Here is a 15164-nt window from a genome sequence, read left to right as displayed (position 1 = left end):
TTCAGTCGGTTGAAGTTCTACGAGAAAAGACACAGTCCCCCGAGAAAGAAAGATCCTGCCTCCACGAATCCTTTAGCAGCAGAAACAAGACAGCTATGCCAGGTCTTGGGTAGGCCTCCAGCCTGTCCTCCTGCTCCACAGATTTCAGCGTTGCCAGCCCCCACAATCACATGACCCAAGTCCTTAAAATAAACCAAGTTCCCTCACCCTCCCCACCCCCACCCCGTGCACACACACATCTATTGGTTGTTTCTCTGGAGAACTCAGTCTAATATAAGTAACTCCCAATGGCTGGTGGCCAAGAGAGGTGGAGCTGGACACTTCTGGGGGCTCTGGGTTCCTTCTGTCCTGAGTACTGCCTCACTAAGAGAGTCAACGCTCTAGACCTCAGTTCCTCAGTCTGAGAAATAGGCTGTTCCTGTGAAGTCTCCCTCGTAAAGGAGCCAGAGGGTCCTCCAAGTCATCCTTCAGCCTTTCCTTGAATCCTTTGGTGATGGGGCAAACCTTTCATCTAAATGGACAGACTTTACCATGGGAAGGGATAATGGATTTGAATGAGTTTGCCAGAAGGTATAAACAGCTGATTTTATTATTTCCCAAGAGAAATTCTTGCAAAATGCCAAGAATTCGGGGAATTCAGGAGCCTGGGGACCGCTGGGACTTCTGCCCCTGGCCTCTTTGTCTACAGAATCACAGTTGGGCAAAAGGCTCTGGGAAATAGAGACACTGGGGAATCAGTTGGGAGATGTACTGTGAATGCTACACCTGTCAGAAACAGGAGGGCAGCAGTACAACATCACACACACACACACACACACACACACACACACACACACACACACACACACACACAGGTCCACTGAAAGAGGAGAACCATGGGAGCCAGAATGTCTGAGAGGGGGCAAGGGACAGGGAGTTGTTGAATTCTTTGTGTTCTCTGCTCCCTCCGGCTTCCTGCCACTGGTCCATGTCCAAAGAGTGACTAAGGAACTAGCCCAGAACTGGGTCTCATGTCTGTCTTGACCCATGTCTACAAAGAGCTGTGACCCTGGGGGTATTAATCTAGTCCTGTTTTTTTAAAGAGAAAGCATCCTTTTATAGTTATTTGTTATTACTGTAGTTTCTTGGGTTATAGTTAAGTTATACTTGGCAGTTGTGGGGTATCTGTTTCTAGAGAGGGCCTTTTTTCTTTAAAAAGAATTATTTATTTAAATTTAAAGGTGTGAATGTTTTGTCTGCTGTATGTCTGTGTACATGTCTGGTAGGTACCCTTGGAGATCAGAAGAGGATGAAGGATCCCTTGGGACTGGAATTAAGGATGGTATGACCAAGATGGTGCTGGGAATCAAACCCAAGTCCTCTTCGAGAGCAACAAGGATTCTTAGCCGCTGCCGGTCCATGTCTCCAACCTCCAGAGTGTGTGTGTGTGTGTGTGTGTGTTTTTTCCTTAACCTTTATTTTCATGTGTGTGTGTGTGTGTGTGTGTGTGTGTGTGTGTATGTATGTATGTATGTATGCATGCCACAGTGAGTGCTAGAGGTCAGAGGGTAGCGTGAGTCAGTTCTCTTCTTCCACTGTGGAACTATGTCAGGCTCACTGGTAAGCACCTTTACCTGCTGAGCCATCTCGCCAACCCAGAGGATATCATTTTTAAAGACTTAAAACACAACTGGCTGGACATGGTGGTGCACACCCTTAGTCCTAGCACTCAAGAGGCAGAGGCAGGTGAATCTCTGAGTTCAAGGACAGCCTGATCTACAAAGCAAGTTCCAGAACAGCCAGGGCTACACAGAAAAACCCTGTCTTGAAAAACCAACACACACAGAGTAAACTTCACTGAATGAAGCTGTCAAACATTGTCCATAGCCCCTTGCTGAGTGGAGCCACAGGAGCACTTGTTACCACTAAGGGCCAGTATGCCTAATACTTGGCTGTGAGAACCTGAATAGCTCAGCCAGGTTTACAAGAGCCTGGGAGTGATAAGCTACCCCTGGGAGAACAGTAACCATAAAGGGGGACCAGAGGACCCCACCTTTGCCCCTGCCCCTCAGCCATACTGAGGAAGTTGGGCAGGGGCTGTGGTGCCTCTATTAGCAGTTCGGACCTTGATTTCCACAGAGTAGTCTCCCTGGCAACTGACTGGCATGGATCAGCTGGATGCTGATGGATGTCTTTGGGTACCAGTCTGCATGGACTCGTGACTATGGTAGGCACTAAGCAAGACTGCAGAGACTGAAACCAAGGCTGGGTGATGCCATCCTGGAAGGAGTCTTCATCTTCAAATGCCCTGGGCGTTTCTCTTGGGACAGGGACTGTGGCAGTTATGTTTATTTATGGTATATATTGCTTTTGCGATTGTCTTTGCTTCCTGATCCCCAAATCTGAGTAGTGTGCCTTTGGCTCTCAATCTAATGCCCCCCCATCTAAATGTGCCCACCCTCCATCTGCATGACCTTGTCTTTGGTATTACTGGGGGAATTTTGAGCCTGTATGTACACACAGGCTACTTACCGACTGCACATTCTGTGAAACACATCATTGAGCATTTTTATTATGCAAAATCAGAGTTGTGTGCACATACCTCAGCGGTGCCTGATGGATTGTTCCATGTGGCCTCAGTTGCAGTCAAGAGTGAGATGGCTCAGGAAGTAAAGGCACTTACCACACCAGACTGGCAACATTAGTTTGATCTCTGTTAGAAGCAGAGAAACAGCTCCACAAAATTCTCCTCTGACCATCATGTACACTGCCTTTCCACATATGTACCTGCATACATACAATTAAAAAAAAAAAGCAGGAGAGACATGGTGAGCCGAAACATGGTGGTACACTAAGGAGTTGGGGCAGAAGAATAACGAATTCCAGGCTAGTCTGGGCTACATAGAGAGACTCTGCCTTTAAAAAAGAAAGAGAAAAGGATAAACACTAGATAGATCCAAGATAGCTGCTAGTGCAACATAGATAGCATCCTGTTTTATGGTGAAGTTGCATAAGTAGGAATGCATACCAAAATAGCAAGAAAAACAGATTCATGCACATACACTCCACGTGCAAGGCCAAAGAAGCCCGGCCCACCCACCAAGAATCTATATCATGTGACTTGGGCCTCTAGCCTCCAAAACTAGAAGATTCTCCAGGGAAAGTTACAAGGAACCAGCCAAGATTGTGAAGTCATCCTGACCTAGACCTAGGTAACTGACTTAGAATAAATTTTGTTCGTTCTCAAGTGCATTTGTGTCTGCCGCTTTTCTTTCTTTAAAATCTTATTTTTAGGGCTGGAGAAATGGCCTAAATGTGGGTTAAGAGCACATATTGCTCTCCCTGAGGACCACAGTTAGGTTCCCAGCACCCACATCAGCAGGCAGCCTACAACTGCCTGTAACCCCAGCTCCGGGGGACCTGACCCCTCTGACCTCTAAGGGCACTTGCATCCGTGTGCACATACCCCAACTCCCACATACACATAATTAAACTAATAAAAAATATTTTAGTCTTATTTTTACTTGTGTGTGTCTGTGATGTGTGTGCACATGTCACAGAGTATATGTGGAAGTCATAGAATAACTTTGGTGTTCATTATCTCCTTTCACTTTTACATGGGTTCCCAGATTTGAACTCCATCACCCGGCTTGCACAGCAAGCATTTTTGCCCCCTGAACCATCTTGCTGGCCCTTTTTTTTTTCTTTTTTGTCCTTTCTGTTTTAAGAGTCAAGGTGTTGTGTTGCCCAAGCTCTACTCAAACTTACTATGTAACCAAAGCTGTCCCTGAACTCTGGAACTTGCCTCTGCCTTTGAAGTGCTAGGACTTGAAATATGAGGCACCATCTCTGCCATGACACAATATTCTATTGTGTCATGGTGTCTGTGGTGCCACCACACAGTGGGAATTTCTATGCTCTGCTGTTACCTGCTGGGACCACTATTGTTTTCCTGGTCCTCTGTTACGGAATCGTAATTATGCAATTTGTGCGTGCACTGAGATTTTCTCAATTAATATTCAACATGCCACAATGGAACCCTAGGAAAACCTGGGATTTCCTTAAGCTTTTATATATTTATGTATTTCCTTTTTGGTTCTTTTCAAGACAGACTTTCTCTGTGTAGCCCTGGCTGTCTTGGAACTCGCTTTATAGACAAGGCTGTCCTGGAACTCAGAGATCTGCCTGCCTCTGCCTCCACTCTGTGCCAATGCCGCCCAGTCTGGTTCCTTAAGCTTTTTAAGTTTAACTTACCAATGTGATTCCTACTATGAATCTAGTAAAGGTACACAGCTGCATCCAAGGGCAAGGAGGTAATAACTTAGGTAATTAAACCTCCTTAAAAATCTTTTTCTTCTGCAAGTGCTGGAAATCAACCCAAGCATTGGAACACTGGGTACACACTTTCCCTTAGATCTTCACCCGAGCTCTCCCAAAATTTTTGAAGCCATTTCCTAAATTTAATGTATCCAGTTTTTTTTAACATATTTGTTAGATCTATTTATTTTATTTTATGTGTGTGTTTGCCTGCATGTACACCCTGTTGATGCAGTGTCCGTGGAGGACAGAAGAGGGCATGGGATCCCCTGGAACTGAAGTTATAGACTATGTGAGCCATCACATGGGTGCTGGGAATTAAACCCTGCTTCTCTGCAAGAACAGCTAGTGCTTTTAACCGTTGAGTCATCATTTCCCCAACTCCTCTATCCAGTTTCTTAAATTTATCAATACCCATTCTAACAAAGCAGAACTTTGCCCAAGTCTCTAAGTCATTATTAAATATCAGTAAATTCAGCTTTTAAATATGGTGACTATAACATTTTCTCAACACATTTCAACACTGTCATAAATTTAACCAAATCTCCCTTCAGTGTTGTGCTTAAAATCTTAAGACCAAAATCAACTAGTCTTTTTTTTTTTATTACTTATGTGTGTGTTGGGTGTTATGTGAGTATACACATGCCAGGCCCTCATGTGTAAGTCCTTGAGTTCTACCCCACATGTCTCTTCTTTCCTACAATACAGGTCATCAGGCTTGGCATCAGGCACCTTTACATTCACTGAGTTGTCTTGCCAGGCCCCTCTTTTCTATCTTTATTTAAATTCTTTGTATTTCTCAATTCCTTCAACACTCATGCCCCTTCTTCCATCCCTCAGCGCTCTGGACTCTACCTCTTGCAACATCTTTGTGGATACTGGGATCATGTATGTTAGACCATGCTACTAACTGGACTCTCAGGGAGCCGGGGGACATCCCCAGAATATGCTTCCTGTGTGGTGAAATACTGCTGCAGACGTGCTAACTCATGAAGACTTTACCTCTGCCTATGTACTTCCTGAATCCTGGGCTTGGTGGCTTTTCCTTTTTTTTGTTTGTTTGTTTGTTTGTTTTGTTTTGTTTTGTTTTTGTTTTTCGAGACAGGGTTTCTCTGCGGCTTTGGAGGCTGTCCTGGAACTCGCTCTTGTAGATTGAGAGCTCTTGTAGATTGAGAACCACTGCCCTATTTAATTCTGGCCCTTTCTGGGTTAGAGATATCTTGGACCTGTATTTTAGACCTTTATCTGAGAGCAGGTCTAGCACTAAAGCTGTTGTTTTCTGAGCACCCACTTCCAGGGTGTGTTCTCAGTCCTAGAACAGGGCTGTATTTCCTTTCCGATCTTCTAACCTAACCCAACCCTGACAATTCCACACTCACCCCCTGAGCACGTCCCACGAGGTCCCACATCTTTAAGTACCACCAAGTGATGATAGTATCATGAGCTGGAACTAGGAGGACCCCAGCTCAATTTCCAACACCCACATGGTGCTCACAGACATCTATAACTCCAGTTACAGGGATCTTATGCCATTTTCTAACCTCTAAGGGTACCACTGCGTGCATGTGGTACACAGACATACACACAAGCAAAATATCCATACACATAAAATAATAAAATATGCCGGGCAGTGGTGGCGCACGACTTTAGTCCCAGCACTCAGGAGGCAGAGGCAGGTGGATCTCTGTGAGTTGACACCAGCCTGGTCTACAAGAGCGAGTTCCAGGACAGCCTCCAAAGTCACAGAGAAACCCTGTCTCGAAAATAATAATAATAATAATAATAATACATTTTTATAAAAACATAAACACTAAACAAATTTACTATCTGAATTTTTTGAGATACAGTCTCACTATGTAAACCAGGCTAGATTTAGAGATCTACCAGCTTCTGCCTCCCAAGCACTGGGATTTAAGGTATGCACCACCACACTTGGCCTCCATGTCTTTGAGTTTTGTTCCCCACCTGGGCTCATATGTGCTAAGCAAGCATGCTATCACTGAACATCTTTCACCCACTTGGATTTTTATTTATAATTTTTTTATATGTAGGAGTGTTTTGTATGCATGTATGTATGTGCACTACCTGCGTGCTTGGTACCTGAAAGGACCAGAAGACGGTGTCAGATTGCCTTGTACTGGAGTTATGGATGGTTTTGAGCCACCAGCTTGCTGATGGGATCTGATCCTGGCTCCTCTGCAAGAGTAACAAGTGCTCTTGACAACTGATACATCTCGTTTTTAAATTTTTTTAATTTTATTTTTATGTGTGTGTGTCTTTTGCCTGCATGTATGACTGTGCACCACATGTATGCTTGGTGCCTGTGAAGGTCAGAAAGGGGCTTCGCATCCCCTGGGGCTGCAGTTACAGATGATTTTGAGCTGTCATACAGGTGCTGAGAATCATACCCATGTCCTCTGGAAGAGCAGCCAATGCTCTTAGCCACTGAGCCATTTCTCACATTGAGCTGGGTACTGTGTGAACTGACAACAGACAGAAGCCCCAGGACTGGGGGAGAAGGAAACAGAGTGCTAAGCAGTGCCAGACTTCATGGCTCTCAGCTGGTGTCAGCAGTGTCACTGGAGTCCCCTTTCACCTGTTGAAGCCTGAAGGGCCACCATTGTCTCAAGCCACTTTGCTAGGTTCCTAAGGCTGCGGGAACAAATTACCACCAACTGGGTGGCTCCAACAACAGGATTTTGTTCTTTCCTCCCTTCAGCTTCAAGATGTTATCACCACATCCCTGCCAGCTCTGCCTTTGAATTGCCATTTCTCTGTCTATTCTGAGGACGCCTGGGTTGGATTTAGGGAAACCTGAATTAATCTCATCTACAAAGATCTTTTTTCTACAAGTGAGGTCACCTTCACAGGTTCTGGGTGCAAGAGCATGAGGGTGTCTTGGGAAGGGAGGGCACAGTCCAGCCCTCTGCATCCATGTATCCTATGTGTTTCTCACGTTGGATGGGCACTTGTATCCCAAGCTTTCCTCCCAGGACACCATTGTCTTCCTAGGAAGCTCCCCTCAGGCTCTTCAGCTCCAAGCTGTCCTGGTTTCTCTCCCTGGAGGCTTCCTGGAGCTGTGTTTCCTAACAGCACCTGACATTTCCCTCCCCTCCCGCGGGATTCCCCTGGAAGGAGAGTCGGGAGAGTCACTCAGAAGGAGATCGTTCAGGCATCAGCTGCACTCGGGTGTATCCTTGGTGGGTCCCCTCCCTTGAGAAAAGCTGCCTGGGTGCCATTGAGCCTGGAGGAGAGACTGCCTAGCTGCTTCCTGTTTACCCTCTGGACATTAATTAATTTCCTTCTGCGCTGGGGGGGGGGGGGGACTTGCTTGGTCACAAGCTCTTTAGCAGCTTTGCACTCGGGCTGTAGCAATGTCTGGAATGGCATCTAGGCTGTTGTCTGTCATTCCAGTTAGTATTCAGAGCTACAACCTCCCTCCTCTCCCCACTGTGTTGATGCGGAAACTGTGGAGTCATGCTTGGAGGAGAGAGGCAGAAGCCAGTTTATTCCCCACAGGAGAGGTCTTTGAAAGAAAAGGGGGAGTTGGGGTTTAAAATAGAAAGTGCCCAGCAGTCGCCTCTCTGGCTTCCCCTGCAGCATTCCCTTCACACACCTCAATAGACAGCCCCTCTCTGAGAGAGAGAGAGAGAGAGAGAGAGAGAGAGAGAGAGAGAGAGAGAGAGAGAGAGAGAGAGAGAGAGGGAACAATGAGAACCCTGCAAGCAAAGACAGATGGACAGAGAAACCCTTGTAGGCATGTGCCACCATAGCCCAGCAGGAAAAACAAAATTTAACAACCAAGTATAATAAGTAGGGATTGGGAAAGCCAAGAGTATATGTGTTTTCTTCTTCCTGCCTCAAGATAGTGTATATGTTTGCTGGCCTGGGTCTCGCTTTCTTTATTCAAATGGTGGCAGACCATATATACCTGATATAAAACTTATTAGTTTAACTTCATTAGTGTTTTGCTGTGGTGCTGAGGATGATGCTAGGGCCTTAGTGTGGCTTGCAAGCATCTTCTGCTAAGCCACAGCCCAACCCCTCTCAAGTATAAACTTCATTCAGACTGCAGCCAGTCTCCAGAACTCATCTTGCAAAACTGAAACTTAACATCTGTTGATCAGCAGTCCCACAATCCCCTGCCTTGTTCCCGGGCAACCACTGTTGTGTTGTTGCTGCCTGTTAACTACTGTAGGGGCCACGCATAGGTGGATCGTACAGGATTTGCCCTTCCATCCCTAGCTTATTGCATTAAAATTAAAATTAATGCTCCCTTTTCTCTGTTGTGAACGTGAGTGTGCAGTGTCTCTCTGAGACCCTGCCTTCAACTCTCCTGACTGTGTATGCAGACATGGAATATTCTGGATCTTACGATAATCCTGCCTTTAATGTTTTAGAATCTGCCGTACCATTCTCTGCAGTGGCCACACCACCTCACATGCCTACCAGCAATGAGCAAATGTCCCAGCTTCTCTCCTTCCCAGTGCTTGTTACTTCCCGGGGGGGCCTTATGGAGGGCAGGGGCTCTGGGATCTAAGGACTAGATCAGGCCAAAGAAGACAAATCAGTTTCTATTGAGAAGAGGACTGAGTGACAGTGGGGTTGGAGTGGGGGCTGAGAAGCTGTGCAACAGTAGAGGTAGTTGGAGAGTTGGGGGAAATTTTCTAGAAATGTGGGGTCATCATAAATGGCTGCCTGTTTGATGACTGAGAGAGTGTCATGACAATACCAACTAAGTTATTGGCCTCTGGGAAACACTGCTAGGGTTTTGTGTCCAAAACAAACCTATGGGATCCTGGTGTTAGAAAAACAGCTGGAGAAACAAAACTTCAACAGCCTCCAGTGTCTGCATTACAGACTGACTACCCAAGGGTGGCCAAGTATCTGACATTTTGAAGTTTTTGTTGAGCCTAATTGTCTTCAGATGTGACTTTGACATGAAAGAATTTTCATTCTGTGTTGGGAAATAGCCTTTCTGCCTACTCTGAGAGGAATGGGCCCTGGGAAACTGAGTGTAAGATACAGAATGAAGATATCGGTCTCAGTGGGCAGAACACAAAAAGCAATGGCGAGTGTGCAAGCCCAGTGCAGAGTTCTGGGTGCCTGTGCATGCAAACCTGAGTATACAATACCAGATTTGATCAGCATGTTATTTTCACATTTAAAGTAACAATAGTATAATAGTAGAAGCTGGGGGGGGGGCGCTCAGTTAAAACACTTGCCCTGTAGGCGTTAAGGACTAGGAGTTCAGAAACCCACTGTCTTAGTTTCCCATTGCCATGATAAAACACCATGACAAAGACAGCTTATAAATAGAGCATTTAGTTTGGAATTCACAGTTCCAGAGGGTTAGAGTCCATGACCATCATGGCAGGCAGGCATGGCTCTGGAGAGGTAGCTGAGAGCTTATATATTGATCTACAAGCACCAGGCAGAGAGAGCTAACTAGGTATGTATAGCCTAGGCTTTAGAAACCTCAAAGCTTGCCCCCAAGTGACATATCTCCTCCAACAAGGCGACACTTCCTGATCTTCCCCCAAATAGTTCCACCAATGGGGGACCAAGTGTTCAAACACATGAGCCTTCGGGAACCATTGTCATCCAAACTACCACAGCCACATCTTGTGAGGTAGGCATGACAGCCTACCTGTAATTCCAGCCTCAGAGGGCAGAGACAAATCCCAAGACTAGCCATATCAGCAAGCTCTGGGTTTGATTGAGAGAGCCTGTCTCACTGCACAGGTGGAAAAACAAGGATGATTCCAGACATCAGCCTTATGTAGTGTACATGTACCCACACAACATGCAAAAACATACACATAGGTCTGCATACCATATACAAACAAAAAGTGGGGAAAATAACTATGACAATAACAGCAGAAACCTAGATCTGAAACCCCCAGTTATAGTACCAAAGGCTGCAAACAGGAGTGTGCTGGCCCAGACAAATGTTGACATTAAAGAACGTTTAATATTTCTCTCACAGATGGGAATGGATCCGTTATCTCAAACACAGGTTGTTACAAAGTGGGTCAATGCCTTTTCTACACATTTTCATGCTGTGTGATGCTGCCTGGAGTGTTGCAACACAGTGTGAGACCTTTACCAAATGTGGCCACCCTTCGCTGAACTCCCTAGTCTCAAGAATCATGAGCTAAATATAAATCTCTTGATAAGTTACACAGACTCAGGCAGTCTGTTATAGCAACAGAAAATGCAGGGAGACAAGTTCCTGGGTCCTTGTTCCCATGGCATGAGCTCTGTCTGGTGGAAAGTCTAGAGCCCAGTCCCTTGGTTTGATAATGTTTTTTTTCTCCCAGACACCAGCTGTGGGCATGGGTTTCCCTTGAACCCCTCCCCGAGTACCACCACATAATCTGTGCCCACATGGACCAGGCACTTCATTGGCGGGTTGGGCATAGTAGTAACAGGCAAAGGTAGCCATGTGCCCAGAGGAGTTTTTCAGGGTGCAGTCAAAGCCTTCCCTGGGGCTCCCCTCTTGGTCTCTTTCTCCCAGAATAATGCATTCTTCTGTCGCAGTAGTTCCTAAATGTTTGGGGTAAAGTCTTTAAAACTATTGAAGGCTTCAAAGTATTTCCCTCGTGGAGACCTTATCTAATGCTAGTGACAGTATTGGAAATTAAAACAAAGGGCTTTGGGACTAGAGGTGGCTCAGTGGATAAGAGCACTTGCTGGTCTTGCAGAGCACTTGAGTTCAGTTCCCAGCAGCCATAAGGAGCCTCACCCCAGTGCCCTCTTCTGGCACACATGCAGTATGAGTACATTCAGGCAAACACTTATGCACATAAAATAAAAAGAAGTAAATACTTGGAGGGAGTTGTTTTTGGTTTTTGAAGAACGGGTTTCTCTCTGTATCCCTGGCTGTCCTAGAATCTCATTCAGTAGACCAGCCTGCCTTGAACTCAGAAATCTGCCCCCAGAGGGCTGGGATAAAAGGTGTGTGCCACCATACCTGGTTAAATAATCCTTCCTTTTTTTTTTTTTTTTTTTTTTTGGAGGGGCTCTAAAGGGCTTGCTTGTTAATTTAAAATTAGTTGCAATAAAGAAGAGGACAATGTTTCTGGAATGATATATAATTACAGTTAGACAACAAAAGGAGAAGGAAATCCAGAATGGGAAATACATAGAGCCAGAAAGTAGGTAGATGATTGATTGTCCTGTGCTTTCGAGGGCAGAATTGGGAATAGGGTAGTGGTTACAGAGTTCCTTGCTAATGAAAATGTTCTAAAATCTATTGTGGTTGCACAAAGCTTTGAACATGTTAAAAATCCACTGGATTTTATACTTCCTTTATTTATTTATTTTTTTAGTTTTTTGGGCTGAAGATTGGACCCAGGGCTCCATACATGCAGAGCATCTGATCTGCTAGTAGCTATGCCTCAGCCCCAGACTCTGTGCTATAGATGAGTAAATTGTATGTGGGTTGCATCTCAACAAAGCTGTTTTTTTATATTTAAAAAAAAAGATAACAAATTTACATGTGAGAGAAATAGATTTTTACAAGAATTTTCTAAAGGAAAATAAAGACGTAAGAAGAGGGGCTGTTTCCTGTTGTGAGTGTCTGGTGCCTTGCTTCCTACCCACAGCTGGTTTCCAGGGTGGCAGCTGCTGCGTTCAGGCTGTCACAGCAGGTTGTTTGGAGCTGGGATATATACAGAAAGCTCAATGTAACACACATTGTGTCACTGGAAGAGGCCCTTGAAGAGCCTCGGATTTCTCAAGGATCTCAGGCTCCTCCCAAGGTCTTTAAAGGTTCTGACTTCCTGTATAAATCTATACTTGCCCTTTGGAAGCCCATAGCCTTGGCCCTAGTCCCATTATCGCTTGTCCCATTGCAAAATGTTCCCAAACCTGCTTATCTGAGCTCATGTTGTGTGGGCCCCACCTCCTTGAGATGCCCTGTGTGCCTGTCACCTCTAGGTACAGCATTTCAAGTCAGGGAGCAGTTAGTGGCTTGGGGCTAGACTGGCTACACCCTCCTAGCAGAACTCCCACCAGCAGTGACTCAGTGCCTGCTGTTGGATAATACACCCCAGACTTTCTGGTGAGCAGCCATCTGTGCACACAGTTCCTAGAGATGTGCTGTTTAGAGCCACCAAGAGGAAGCTGAGATCCCCCTGGGTGCCTCGATGTTGCAAGGCAAACCAACCCCTCCAAGGCTAGCACCTGTAGGGGCAACATCTGGATTTGATTCTTCCCATTACCTCATGCTGCACTGGTATCCTTAGGCCTACAGTCAGGAGCTGGTTTCCCCAGGGCTGTGGCCCAAGCTGCAGTCGCATGGGATACCATGAGGGGCTAGTTAGCTCCTCTCTCTCATACCCAGTTTATGAACCATGACACAAAAGTCCCCAATGAGCTTAGAGGGAAAGACATAGAGAAGAGACCCAGATGCTAGGGTATGTCCTGAAGTTGCCCAAGCGTCCTTGGACACAGTTGCAGCTGGAAATCAAGCAAACAATAAAGGACAGCAGCCTTTGCCCAGCCCCAGGTTGTTGTTTCCTCCTTAGCCCTTAGACCTTTGGGAGCTCCACCCCAACTGGGATTCTTCAGGAAGGTGTTACCTTGTGACTCAGTTACCCAATCCCCCACTCCTAATGGGGTTGTCCTCCTCCCACCATAGAGATGGCCACTGTCAGCGATGGGGCTCTTGAGTTGAAGGGTAGAGTTGAAGCAACTAAGAGAAGGCCCCTGAGGGGGGCAGGCTGCACCATGGCAGGCCTGCCTAGTCTCTGGATTGGCCCATGGTATTTCTTGGTCTTTCCAAGAATATGATAGCCTCACATGACCTGGAATGTGGGGGGCTTGCAGAGATGGGACCCGGTGTGGCTACATGGAGGGCGGCAAGCCCACAAATCTCCCACATTGGCAGTAGTTTATTCATTTGTTTGCGACCAAGAGCTACTCTGCCTTCCTCCTGTCCCCCAGTACCACCTGCCGACCCCAGGACCTGGGTACACAGTTTGACAACTTTTGTATTTGATCTCCCCATTTCATAGTCAGGAGAAAAAAAAAAAAAAACCATCCCAGGGGGTGGAGTCTCTTGCTAAATAAGCTAAGGGGTCTACAGGGGCCTGTGAACATTAGGTATGAATCACCCCAAGGACAGGGTTGCATGGGTGAGGGACAGAGACTAGCATTAAGGCAACAGCCAAAGAAGAGCAGGATGGATGAAAGGAGAACCCTTAGCTGGGCATGGCCTATATTCCCAATAGTTGGGAAGCTGAGGCAAGAGGAGTGCGAGTTTGAGGCCAGCCAGGGCTACACAGAAAGGCAGAGGAAGGGAAAGAAAAGAAAGAACCCCATAGCCCTGACTTCCTTCCCTGAGCTGAGTCTAGCCTCTAGCTCTGGGAATTACCACCATGCTGTCCCCCTTCCCTCAGCCTTTCTGACCCCCAAGAAGGGAGCCTTGACCCATACGCAGAGGTCTGTTTGGGAAGCTGAATGTTAGGCTAAGGCCCTTTGACCACATGGCCTTCTGAAGCCCTAGGAATTGAGGAGTTCCCAGCTTCCTCATTCCCCAGTCAGGGTAAGGGTGTGTCTTCTTCATTCCTGGGACAGTCCCAGAGTTCTGCATAGCCCAACACACCCTCCTGACCACAGGGCCAACATGGAATGGATATGCCAAGGTCCCTGTCCTGCCCTGACTCCTGTATTTTCTGGAAACTTAATTGCTTTCGACACTTTCTCAGATGGGTCAAGGGAGCTGCATGGTATGGTAGGGAAGGAATGAAGAGCAAACGGGGTCAGGAGGGAATTTGGGGGAGCCACAGGGGACACTGGCCCCTGCCAGAAGCCTTGCCCGTGTTGCTTAGTTTTGTTTCCCTCATCGATTTCTGATGCCAGGGTCACTGTCTTCGTTTTACAGAGAGGGCATGGGGCTTGGAGCTGTTAGGTAGATTACCCAAGGGGCTACATCCCGGCTGAGGGGTTGTACAGCTGGAGGACAGAGGCTAAGGCAAGTGTCACAGTTGCCAGCCAGCTCTTCAGAAGGCCCTGTGCTCAGCCACATGGCACCTTGTGTCACTGGGTGACAGACAGTGAACATAGCCCATAGAACTCAGCTTGCCTCTAAGGCCGGTGCCTGCCCAGTGGAAGGCAGAGCTCTCCAAACTGACCTTTAACAATGGTAGATGGTATTCGGTGAGGTTCCCTACAGGAGACGGGGCTTGGTATTCTGGTCCCTCCAGATCCATAGGGCAGAAGCCCATTCTTTGTTCTCAGAGGTACAACTGCCAAAACCCACCATCCTTTTTCTGTCCTGTATTCATCAGCACTGGCCTGACTCATGCCTAGCAGTGGGTGAGGGGTGATCAGTCCTCCACCGCCCCCAAATGCCTACATTGTAGGAAGTCAGCCTCTGTTTCTTCCTCTACAGATCCAGATGATTGATTTTCTGCCTCCTTCCTTAAAGGCGTGTCTAAGATCACAGGCATAGGAAAGGTGTCTGGAGAAGTTTAGATTACCCCACCAAATGACAAGAAGGCCCTCTCTAGGGTTCTGCCAGTCACTCCACCTCCTTCTCAAAGCCTAGCAACTTTAAGAGTCTAATCCAACACTCCCAGGTTGACCATGCCTGTTCCCATATCTCTGAGCAGAGAGCTGTCAGCTCAGGACACTCAAGCTTGGGAGAGGGTTGGATTGGCCTGTCCCTGGCGTTGTGTGAGAATCCTAGGAAGTCCAACAACCCAGAACAGCACAAACAGGGCTCCTGGATCCCACTGCTCTCGGCTACACTCCAGCAATCCTTGAGCCCTGGTGGAAGTTCTACAGATAGGGTGTAGTGCCTCGTGTGGAGGTGGGGGCAGTAGTATCTTCCTCACCCATCCTAAAGTTAATAGCCA

General features: G+C 46.7%; 1 protein-coding gene across 1 annotated transcript in view; it reads left to right on the top strand.

Moving 5' to 3' along the window:
* Positions 1 to 15164, top strand: part of Lrrc75a (leucine rich repeat containing 75A) — a 42475-nt gene that overhangs the window by 11885 nt on the left and 15426 nt on the right. The window lies entirely within an intron of this gene.

Source organism: Cricetulus griseus, chromosome 7 (genome assembly GCF_003668045.3).
Source record: "Cricetulus griseus strain 17A/GY chromosome 7, alternate assembly CriGri-PICRH-1.0, whole genome shotgun sequence".
NCBI lineage: Eukaryota > Metazoa > Chordata > Mammalia > Rodentia > Cricetidae > Cricetulus > Cricetulus griseus.
The sequence above is the reverse complement of the archived record's forward strand: the minus strand, read 5'-3'. Positions and strand labels throughout refer to the sequence as shown.